Source organism: Brassica rapa, chromosome A09 (genome assembly GCF_000309985.2).
Source record: "Brassica rapa cultivar Chiifu-401-42 chromosome A09, CAAS_Brap_v3.01, whole genome shotgun sequence".
In the NCBI taxonomy this organism is placed as follows: Eukaryota; Viridiplantae; Streptophyta; class Magnoliopsida; order Brassicales; family Brassicaceae; genus Brassica; species Brassica rapa.
The window spans coordinates 24,750,056-24,762,721 of NC_024803.2; the positions used below are offsets into that span (position 1 = coordinate 24,750,056).

Sequence of the window (12,666 nt, forward strand, 5' to 3'; positions counted from 1 at the left end):
TTGTACATAGTTATCAGTTAATGAAAAATGTTATCATCTTGTTCAAATCTTCTAATATGATATTCCAGCCACTGAGCTGAGCTCAACTGACTCATCCATCTTTGTCTTCTCATTTGCTCAGATTCGGTTCTCGTCAATTTGTTGTCTTCATGGCTCCCGAAATTTATTTAAATCTCTTGATTCTCATAAATACCTTCACGCTCAGCCTCTTACTGATCTGATCACTTTCAGGTTTAATCTCTGCAAATTCATCCATCACATGTTCAATCATGGGGAAACAGACGTGTAATTCAACATACATAACCCTAACTTCTGAGACCGAACACTGATGCATCACATAGTTAGTTCTCTAAGGTCCAACTCTTTTTCCGAAGCTTCAAAATCGTAAGATTGTGTCCTCAACCATAATATTATTCCAAACTCAGGCCAATCCAAGTTTCAAACCCTTCTAATGTGTCAAATTCTCTAGATAATTACATTGTTCATATCACTTACATATTTCGGATCATCCTACTCTAGTATTAACTTTAGAGGTTCTATATATATAGGTCAAACTATATAGTATTTGGATTATTGTGATGGCCACTAGCATAGAGGTGAAGAATAAGCTTTGATTCACTGATGTAGTGTCTTCCAGCTGGAATGGATATGTTCCCGGGGCCTGATGATCTCACTTGTGAATTCTATAAGGCGGTTTGGGATATTGTTGGAGAGGATTTTGTTATCGCAGTCAAATCTTTTTTTCAAAATTGGTTTCTTTCCAAAAGGGATCAATTTTACAATAATGGCCTTGATTCCAAAGAATGAAACATCCAATACTATGAAGGATTTCAGGCTTACATCATGATGCAATGTTATATATAAGGTCATCTTGAAGATTCAACCTAAATTTATTTCTCCAAACCAGTCTGCTTTCGTCAAGGATCGATTGTTGATGGAGAATGTTCTCATGGCCTCAGAATTAGTCAAAAGCTACTATAAAATTTTGGTTTTTGTAAGTTGTGCGATAAAAATCGACATTTCAAAAGTTTTTGACACTGTACAATGGCCTTTCCTCCCATCTGCATTAACAGCTCTCGGGTTCCCGGGTGATTATATTGTCTGGATCGAAAAATGTATCTCTCTTGCCTCTTTATAGTCCAGGTAAATGGAGAGTTACAAGAATATTTTAACAGAAAAAGAAAAGAGTGCTCATACAAAGTTGTGCATTCTCTCCCTACATGTTTGTTATATTGATATATGCACATAATTGAGCCTCACAAGGATAGATTGATAAAACCAAACTACTGGTCTAATAACTCTTTCAGCTTGGTTATCAGATGCAGTTGAATGGGATTTGCAGACTGAAGGTTGATTGACTCTCTCAGTCTGTGATGGTATGATGGATGAAGCGATTGAATCTCTCGACCAGTATTTGAATAAAGCTATCTGACTCTCTCTCAAAACAACCTAATCCATAGAAAAGAAAACAAAGTGCTTCTCACAACTCTGGATATTAATGAACAAATCAATTCAAAGACCAAATTTGAAAGAAAGATAATAATTTTATGTATACATTTAGATTAAAGACATCCTTTACAATGATGATACTAATGATCTTCTCACCACTTCGCTTTTTTTTTAGAAGTCTACAATATTCTTGATCAAGTGGATTTTCAACGTTCTGCAAAAACAAGGTCTGAAGTGGAATTGATCCATTCACTTTCATAGTATTTTCAGAAATTCACACAAACTCATCATGTTTGTACTCATTGTGGTGGTACAGGTTACATATTTGATCGTTGCTACAAAATTCAATATATCATCCTAGATTGAAACCTAAAAGGATATATTATCCTCTGAAGAAACCTTATCTACAAAACACTGCTGCTTCAACAATTATGGCTTATAGTAAAGATCTTATGACCAATTCAGAAACCATATATGTTGAAAAGTTTATTAGCCCATCGTTTCTCAAGTTTCCAGTTCTCCCATTCTATAAAAATGCAACAATTTGTTGTGTACTTTAGTTCCCAACTTAACAACTAGAACAGTTTACCATCACAAGATGTACTTCTTCCTTCATTTGTACCATCAATAGGTTTACTTTCCCGTTGGTGAATGCTGCGATTAGTGCTTCTTGAATATATTTTCATTCTTTGGTGTCTATTCCATTTGCCTTGTGATAGTTACAGAACTTGATCCCATCAAAAGTTTTAGGAGTTAATCCTTGAGAATTTAATTTGCTTCATGAGGAATTGATCCATCTGTCTTTCTTTCCCAAACGTTCAATGGTCTACCCGGTGCTATATCGGCTATATAAATTTGCTCATTTTTGGAAACAGAGTAGATAACTGTCTTGTTCTTCTATGGCTTGCTGTGAGAAAAATGTTGTCTTGTTTCCATGTACATGTCTGCAGATTTTGTTGTTAGTTGTTTCATTGCATTGTGTGTAAGAAGGAAAGATTGATTGTCTTCCTCCATTGTGATGAAACTTTTGGCGCAGTGGAGGATATTTTGCAATGTTGGTCTTCTTAATGTAAAGTTCATCCCGAAATTTGGAGTTCATCTAGAGTCTGTTGCGCATAGATTCCGCTGACGTGTCATCCGAAACGTGCACTCAAGAGACCAATTTCTTTAATTTCTCCATGAATTTTGTGATTCCTTCTCTAGGGTCTTGAGACGTCTTCCATAATTCAGTCGCTGAGGCTCCATGTCGGATAAACATTGTAATGTTCCAAGAACTCAGTGGGCATATCATCAAAGTTATTGATGGAATCTTCTAAGAGCCTAGAGAACCCGTTGAGGATCTTCACGAACAGTTGAAAGTATCCAGAATCCTTCTCCTTGTTGGTAATGTGTACTCGTTTCATGGGTATATTGAATGCAGTAACATGATCGGTAGGATCAGAATTGCATGAGAAGAATGGGATTTGTAACTTGTTTGTCTGATGAGTCTTGATGCCGGTGATTTTCTTTAAAAAGGGAGTTTTTAGGGTTGCAGTGAAGGCGTGTTTGATCTCAGGGACCGAACTCGTTACTTTTTGTATTTTTAGTTGATATCTTCTATCAAAGCGTATTTTTTTGATCGAATCCCTGAGTCGTGGGGTTGTCGGCCCGGAAGAGTTGTCTTCTTACTGTCTCAAGATCGATATCATTGGTGGCGAGTGGCGGGATTTTGGCGTTTATGACAGAAGACGCTCATTGTTCTTTTTGTTAGCTTCGACTGGTTGAGTAAGATGATCCATTATGCTCTTCATCATCTCCATCATGTTGGTGACATCTGTTATGATGCGTTTCGGAAATAGATTGGACTCATATTACAAAGGTACAACAAAAACCAAACAAATTGAGGAAATGAAAGAAGTTAAGATGCATCTGATATACCAGAACGCGATTACGATGACCTGAGACTAGCATAGCTCAGATTTTCCTAAAAATACCGTTTGAAAATCTAGTTGTTCAGATCTGACTCCCATTGGCTCTCCACTAGGCTAACTGAACCACAAAACCCTCTTAGAATCAAACCCGCGGACCACGAAGTTGATCTCATTTGGGAGTGAGATCAGCGCTCAAATCTGAAAGGATTCATCACTTATCTAACCGCCAACACACAGATCTATATCTACCCACAACCTCTTTCCTCGATCCGGTCTGAGTTGAACCGAGAGACAATGAATCAAAAACGCATCCATAAGGAACCACCATCTACGGAGTTTCTAACCCCGACTCTCGACTCAACAACAGACGAAGACTCTACCTTCCGATGCACCAAAAAAGCTTCCAACCGCTCTAGACTAGATCTGCGGCCTTGGAAGAGGTCTTAGTCACTGTCTTCGAGCAAAAAGAGAACCTAAAACCTCCGTAGAAAACTCGTCAGAGTCTTGGAGCATGCAACCACTTACATTCTGGAGAACCACACTATGCGTCACGAAGAAAGAGAAGAGGTCGCTTCATAAACTTCTCCTTCAAGCCTGGACCAGGACTGTGAGCACATGATCCAAGAGAAATTTGAAGAGCCTGAAAACATGACGGCGGCAGAGAGGCAGAGCTTTGAGATCTAAAGCGAACTCTTGTAAAAGTGAGAGATGAGAGAGAAAGAACACTCAAAGACGTTTTACACCATGTTTTTCTCTCACATTTAAGTTTGGTTTGGGGATAAGCAAGAATCTAATTCTGGGAGAGTTGCACTACAAGAAATTCTGTTTTTAGTCACGGAAATTGTTGTGACTATTGACTAATTTTCTTGGCTATTTAACGCTTAGCCACGAAATGTAACAAAAAAATTTCGTTGACTATGAGCTTGTGGCAATCGGATGAACGTTGCTATTTATTGATGTACTTTTACGACTTGGACACAAACGGTTTTTGTGGCCAATAGCTAACTCGGGTTCGTCGTAATTTTGGCTACAAAAATTCAAATTCAAAACCGTAAAATATATTCTACAAAACTATTTGTGGATTTGATACACAAATAGCCACAACAATTTTGTGGTTTTATTAGCCACAACTCGTGGCACTTTAAAATCGTGGTTTTTTCTACAAATATCAACAAAACGTCTTGTGGAAATTTAGACACAAAATAACCACAATTGTTTGTATTTTTTGGCTTTTATTATTTATTTTAGTTTATTTTAAACTGTAGTTTATTAATAATGTGAAATCAAATTTAAATCATTAAACAAAATTATGACATTAAAAGCATAATAATTAATTTAAACATTCAAATACCATTAAAATTATAAGTTTATAATTTTTTTTACAAAAGACATCTAATGATGTTCTTCAATAGTTACAAAAGACATCTAGTGATGTTTTTTACAAAAGACATCTAATGATGTCAGAGTTTAACTTAGTATAAACACAAAAGACACCAAGATCAGATGGATGAGTTAGTGTACGGGAGAATTTTGGTCAAGTTCTTGGCTTGATTGTGGGAGTTTGAACAGAGGCATCACTCTCACGCTGAATCTCTATAATATTATTTGAGAAGTCCGTTTCCTATGTGTCGCTCTCATATTAACTCTCACGATGGTTGATTACACTCATAGTCTTAATGAATTAAAAATATTAAATACTATTATTTATTTTTTATTTAGTTTCCTTTTAAAATTTTTCCAAAAACATATCGATACCATTATTTATGAAGTGATTTGGCTTATTTGTCACATTCTCCATGATTTTAGTTAACTTGCTTACTTGTCATATTTTTCATAATTTTAGGATAAATCATTAGTTTAATTAATATTATTTTTTATATTTTGATATCTATATATATACTAAAATCATGATATTTATAATCATGATAAACATGAACCTATTTTACTGATATATATACTAAAATTTTCTAAAAAATATTTTAATATATAATAAACATGATATTTACGACATTTAATTAATAAATAGATATTAATAATATATACCGATAATATCATCATTACTTTTCTCTCATTTATAATTTTAATGACTAATATTATAGCCAATTTCTCTGATTTTGTACTGAATATATTGATCAAATACAGATTATTATAAAATTTATATATAAGTATACTAATATATGTGAATTGATCAGTTTCTTTAGTTAATTTGCTTATTTTTCATCTTTTCCATAGTTATATGATAAATAAATAGTTTAATTAATATTATTATTTAATTTATTTATTTTGATATCTATATATTTATGATGATTTTGAAATAATTAATAAACATTAATATATTTTACCAATATATATATATACTAATATTATTTTTAAATATATTTTAATATATAATTATCATGATATTTAGGAATTAATAAATAGATATTAACAATATCTACCGATAATATCAGCATTACTTTTCTATCATTTTATAATTTTAATGACTAATATTATAGCCAATTTCTCTGATTTTTACTGAAAATATTGATCAAATACAGATTATTATAAAATTTATATATAAATATATTAATATCTCTGAATTAATCGGTTTCTTTTGTTTATTCGGTTTGATCCTTTAATATATTGAATCATATTCATATACTGATACTTTCTAAACATAACATCCTCGGTACTTCCAAATCTAGACTATTTTCTCTATTTCGGTTTGGTTCAGTTTTGAATGGTTTGGTTTTACTGGACACTCCTAAACTAATGTTATTTGTTAATGTTTTATATTTGTGATTTTTTTATAATCCTTTTAGTACCACATGATTTATTTTCAGTCCAAATAAAATATGTGTTAGTTCCACATACAAAATTACCAAATTTAGTTATTACTATAAAAATATTTTGATCCAAAATCAACATCACATAAATAAAAATATAAAACAAAATAATACAATTTAATATATTGATTACCAATATGAATATTGAAATAATATAATTTATAATAATTTAAAAATTGTACTAATTCAATTATTATTATCTTATAAAAATAGAATTAAAAATTGTTAGATGTACATATATATTTATCCGCACAAGGTGCGGGGCATCCACTAGTACCTATAGTAAAAAAGGAAATTTTTTGAAAAGTTAAAAAAAAAAAATTGAAAACGAAAATATATGTATATATAATATTTCAAAAAAAAAGGAAAGTTCACAAAATAGTAATATTACATTTTAAAAATATTTTTAAATAACATAAAATATATTTTTGAAGTAATAAAATACTTTATTTATAATATATGTATATAATATGATTTCAAAAAAAAAAGGAAAGTTCACAAAATAGTAATATTACATTTAAAAATATTTTTAAATAACATAAAATATACTTTCGAAGTAATAAAATACTTTATTAATATCTATATTTTCTTAGATGAAAAACATAAATTTTTATATGATGTGGTTTCATTAAGAAAAATTTACACAGATAATCCTGATATTAGAAAAAGAAATAACATTTCTTTTAAAACATAATTTTAAACAATACAAAAAATTCAAACTAATAGAAGTATTTTTATATATCTATTATTTTCTTAGAAGATTACATAAAATAATTGAGAAACATAAACTGATATATGTTTAATTGACTAAAAATAGTTTATAATTAGTATTATTGAAGTGTTTTATTTTTGTTTCATATATTTTATTGACTATATTATCTTCTAATTACATCAAAAAAATATGAATAAATTATATTTTACTTATATAATATTATTTTCAAATAAAATCACAATTTTGCTTACTGCTTATTTTTAAGAGATATTAAAAAAATCGTTTGATCAAATAGTTGCAAAATAGATATATTATATTTTATCATTATTAAAGTTATCTGTTTTCTTAATATTAAATTTTCTTTTAAATTTTATGTTTGTGGAACTTAATATAACCATAATCAAAATACCAAAGCAAATCTGAATTCTCATTTTTAATATTATTGAAAATAAATTTTAGTTTCCATTCAATATATCAAAGGCATAAAGTTATTTAGAATTTATAAAATATTTTAATTATTGTAAATATTAATATGTGTTCATGAGCTTCCAAAAATGTATCACCTACTTATGTATGTTACTTCCTATTGAGCATCACTTTATTTTATAATATATTTTAAAAAATATCAATATAAAATTTGATAAATATTATGAATATACATGCACGTTTAAACGATAAATAAAATTATATTTCATTTGAATTTGAAAGAATAACAGTAACTCAATATATACTCACAACATGAGTGATTCGACTAATCTAACTTATATCTAATTTTATAAGAATAGTAATTTATTTTATAATTATAAATCATAGAACAACTCAATATATATTAAAATGAAAATAAAATATTAAACAAGTGTTACAATTTATAATTTATATATATATGCATGAGATTTGAGAATATTATCGTTATATTAATTTATGTAATTTGTAATCAGACATTTTAGTTTATTTTATTATTTTTTATTCTAAGCACAATATATCTGAAGTTATACATAATCTTCATAAAATATATTTACATATTTAAGACAACAACCACCTAAATGCAAATAAGAAATTAATCAAAATTTTAATATATTTAGAATAAAAAATATTATAGTTGAATTCAGAGATGCAATCCAAATTATGCAATTGATAACTAAATTGATTGTAAGAACAACAAAACCGATTAAATATAATATATATAAAATCATATGTATTATTAAAGTAATATAATATTATAAATATAAATGATGCATTCAAATTATAAATTAATTTAAAATTAAAAGTAAATAACAATCAATTATTATAGTATATTTACTTCAAAAACATTTATACCCGTGCATGAGCACAGGAAAATCACCTAGTAGAATATAAAAAAAAAACAGTTTCGATCAATTCATTATGCAAAACCAAAATCATTATGCTATTAAAATTGATTATATGAGTCAGATTGGGAGATACTTACTTCAATGTAAGCAGCATTGGGCTGCTGGGTAGAGGGTGCAGATGGAGTTTCATCAGTCAGACATGAACCTTGTGATCGCTCCAATGCAAGAGCCTCAGCAGCCTTCACTAAACCTTCAGCTCTTTTGTTAGTGAAAGTGCCATCTTTGCTAGTATGGGTCATACGCACTACTTCAGTGACTGGAGGTGCTATTCCACCAGCTTTAACTGTCTGCAAATGGTGTTAAAACTTTATGTAAGTATTACTATTAAGGGATATGTATCCCACATTGGAAAATCAATGGGACATTAAATAATATATAAATGGTTAGGGTCAATCCACTAATTGCCAATTGGTTTTGAGTTGGAAGCCCATAATAAACCCGAATCTTATATGGTATCAGAGCCCAAATCCTAATAAGTTAAATCTCTAATTAATATTAACCCTACCCGACCGGGTATATAGGTCGTAATTGACTCGCTCGACCGAGTATAACTGTCTTAAAAAGTTTCCGAGATTTCTGGCCGATAAGAGCCATCATCTCGAGGAGAGGTATTAAGGAATATGTATCCCACATTGGAAAATCAATGGGACATTAAATAATATATAAATGGTTAGGGTCAATCCACTAATTGCCAATTGGTTTTGAGTTGGAAGCCCATAATAAACCCGAATCTAACAATTACAGAAAATAAAGTTGATGAAATATAAAAATTGACTAACCAAGTCATAAGCATAATGCTTGTGATTTTTTTGATCCTGAAGTATGACGGTGAGTGCCTAAACCATCTGGGTTTGAGGAAGCATTCTCAGAATTTGTTTTGCTCCTCTTTTGGTGTGGCTCCTCCTGCCAACTCTTGCAATAGCATCAAGTTCCAATCCGCTAGGCCAATGAAATCTGGCTTCTTCTTTTCTTCTGATCACCTTCTCTTGCTTACAAGGTCTCTGATTGAGTTTTTCAGAATATGTTCTCACTGAACACGAACTTGATTGTGATGCCTAGGATCCCAGTAGTATTTTTGCTACAGCAAAAACAGAGTTAATTAGAATAAGGTGAAAGGTTATCTGACTATATCAACCAATAAACAAAGTAAATATAGAGAAGCTACTAAAAAACTAGTCCACCAAGCGACCTTCTTCTCATCTGGCACCATTCTGTAGGTCCACCATGGTCCCTAAAATTTTGACTGATATATTGACACTACATCTTTCCGGATGCAGTCGTCTATCCCAAACCTATGAAAAAAACACCAAAATGTTTTGTTATATGAGGTAAAGACCAATGTAAACTCAAAGCATTATAATAGCCCTTATACTTAGACCTAGTACAACTGTACAAGCATTACACTTGTGGTTTGATTTTTCATTTATTGTTTTGTGTTGAAGCATTAATTGTTATGCCTCCAAATATATTTTATTTAGTTTGCGCGGTTATAATGTTGAACCTATACACTGCGGCATAAAGTTATTCTCAGAACTTCTACATTTTTTTCTGTACTAAGAACATCTACTACAATAGTTATAGTGTTGGCAATCTATAAATTGTTTTTCATGTCTCTTGTTTTTCTTTTTTTCTTTTAAAAAAGTTTCGATCTAAATTAGGTGAATTTAAAATTTGATCCGCCTATAGCGTAAAAAAATTGAGAACAAATAGTTTGTCTAAAACTAAATAACATATAATGAATATATAATGTAACAAACCACAATCGTAGATAGTTAATGTAACTAAATAGCATAGTAATACATAATGCATATATAGTGTCTCAATATTATGGAACTTGATTTGATTATATTACTATATCTGAAAAAATGATTTTAACATTCCAAAGAACATTGTAAATGTTATTAAAAATTGGTATTACATATATATTATTATTTTTTTAGGAGTGATAAGTGCATTTACATGTTACACTTTTAGCTACGGATAGCCACAAAACGTTTTGCAGCCATGCATTTCAAGTGGTTACAAATAATCATAACTAAGAGCACCATTAACCCTAGCACCCCTAATGGGGTGCTTAATCACTTTTTTAATAATAAATGGGTGATAAACACTTTTTTTAAGCAACCTCTAAATTTTGTCCTCCAATGCAAGTATCTTATTTAGGGGTTCTTAAAAAAAATTAAACATTGTTTTATTTAAGATAAAATTTATTTATTATATAAAACATATTAAAAGATCAAAAAAAAATTAAGAAACACTTTGGTTTGTAAAACCTATTGCCATCATCAGAAAGTAAGCCAACATTGTTTGAAACATCCTATAAGAGTAAACCAAGAAGAAGACGTTCAAGAGTAAACCAAGCTACACATACCTTTCATCCACAGATAAACAAGTTGATTTAGTCATGCTTCTTGAACCCAAACCTTCCACTTGGAATTCGACTGAGAAAGCCAGTATCCATCTTCTTATAGTGACTGTGAAACTTCATGAGCAGAGAATCAACAAAACCACCAACTTCGTCTTCATATTTCTCATACAGAACCGGCATTGTGTGAGCTCCCACAAACCCTTCACACATACAAAATGCATCACCCCTTAGGAAAAAAAATCTTATAAACTCAAATTCTCAATCTTTCTAAAGAATCTCACTCACCAATATACAAAACAGTTAGGAAGTTGCAATCTGTAAGGGATCATTGCGGCTAGCCATAGTTCAATCGCAGCCTGAAAATTATGTTAATGCAGAACTGATTAAAGTGCCATGAACATTAAAAGAACAGCTAGAACCAAACAAACATTTGAAGGCATTCACCAGATTATAGTAAAGGAAGAAGAATCCAAAATGTAAAAAAGACTTAACATTTCCTTTGAGAATACAGAGGAGGGCCTCCCATACGCTGGACGAAGAACTCATACTGGTTCTGGATGACAAACTGTGGAGGTGGAATAACCTTCTGTGGAAGCTAATCTCCTGAAATTTACAAGAACAAATTCAACTTAAAACCCGCAAAAGTTACATGACATAACAAATTAAAACTTCAATGGGCTGGAGACACCACAAAGTTATTGCATTCTCCTGAAAATTGAACCTAAGAACTATAAAACAGAGCAGAATAGTACACAATCAAGTGAAGTCTTAACAAACTGAGGCTAGAACCCATATAAATGACGAGACAGAGCATATTAAAACATCAATGAAGACATAACTAAGTTACTGTCTTTCCTGAAACCCATTAGCGAGCTTGAAAACCAAAACCACAATAGAGAAATGAGCCTAAATGCTACGAAACAGAACAGATTAATCCACAATCAAGTAAAGTCTCAGCAAACTAAACCATCAATAAAGACACCAAGAAAGATTAAAACTTTACAGAAGATATGAACAAAGCTACTGTATTTCATGAAACCCATAAGCGAGCTTGAAAGTCAAACACCACTAGAACAAATAAAATAGAAAGACCATAGAGAGGGTTACTGTGGGAGGTGAAGGAACCCCCCATGGCCATAAGAGAAGTTAATCGACCCAGCTTGAAGAGAGTGAGCAGGCGCGAAGATAAAATAGGGTTTATGGTGGCCATTTTTGTCCGTTTCAAGCAAGTGGAGAGGAAGAGAAGAAGATTGTGGCCATCGTTACGAAGCATTGACGGCGGTGAGAAGGAGAGAACGGGAGAGGATGGAAGACGACACGTGTATCAAGAGTCGGTGCTTCTTCCTCTTAATTAAGCTCCGCTGCTTAAGGTAATTGTGATTTTTCTTTTTTTTTAATTACAAAAAAACCTAAGCACCCCACTTAAAACCTCCCGTTAATGCTGCTCTAAGTTTGTAATTATTTTTAATATTTTTAATATTATTGCTCCAGATAGCTACAAACACTGTTGTGACTATATTGGCTACAAATTATATTGTAGAATTTTGTGTTTATTTTCTTCCACAATTTATATCGTAGCTAAATTGTGGTTTTGTGTTTTCAGATAGCCACAAATAATATTTTGTAGCTAAATGGCCACAAAAAGCTACATAATAGTCAAAACTTTGTCTTGTAACTGTTTTACGGATATTTTATGGCTATATTTTTGTCACAACAAAATGTTTGTGGTTGGGTCCTGGCTATTTACTAGTTTTCTTGTTGTGTTGATATGTTGCGTTTTGGCAAGCTCTAAGATCGTTTTCAAAGTATTTTTGAGTCAGTTACCGAGTCTTTTATTCTTCTTTGAATTTGATAGACCATGGATTTTACCTAATATTAGCCATGGTATATAAGTGTTTTAAGGTATATTTACTACTATATATAGTCTATTTAGAGTAATTACAGGTTCAGGTACTTACTGGAGGAAAAAGATGTATTTGAAACTATTTGGAGACCTTTTGAACTTTGCTGGATGGTCAAATATTTAACAGAA

General features: G+C 31.1%; 1 long non-coding RNA gene across 5 annotated transcripts; it reads right to left on the reverse strand.

The window, feature by feature from the left end:
- Window positions 1–7,250: 7,250 nt before the first annotated feature.
- LOC108870447 lies at window positions 7,251–12,074 on the reverse strand. Of its 5 annotated transcripts, none has more exons than XR_004450768.1 (4): window positions 11,742–12,074; window positions 10,920–11,237; window positions 9,046–10,834; window positions 7,251–8,553 (listed from the first exon to the last, which is right to left on the reverse strand). It is a non-coding gene; the product is annotated as an uncharacterized LOC108870447 (long non-coding RNA). The 5 variants fall into 5 exon arrangements; XR_004450770.1 differs by having other exon boundaries at window positions 10,920–10,990; window positions 11,127–12,072; XR_004450769.1 differs by having other exon boundaries at window positions 9,046–9,344; window positions 9,456–10,834; window positions 10,920–12,072.
- Between the last annotated feature and the right edge of the window lie 592 nt (window positions 12,075–12,666).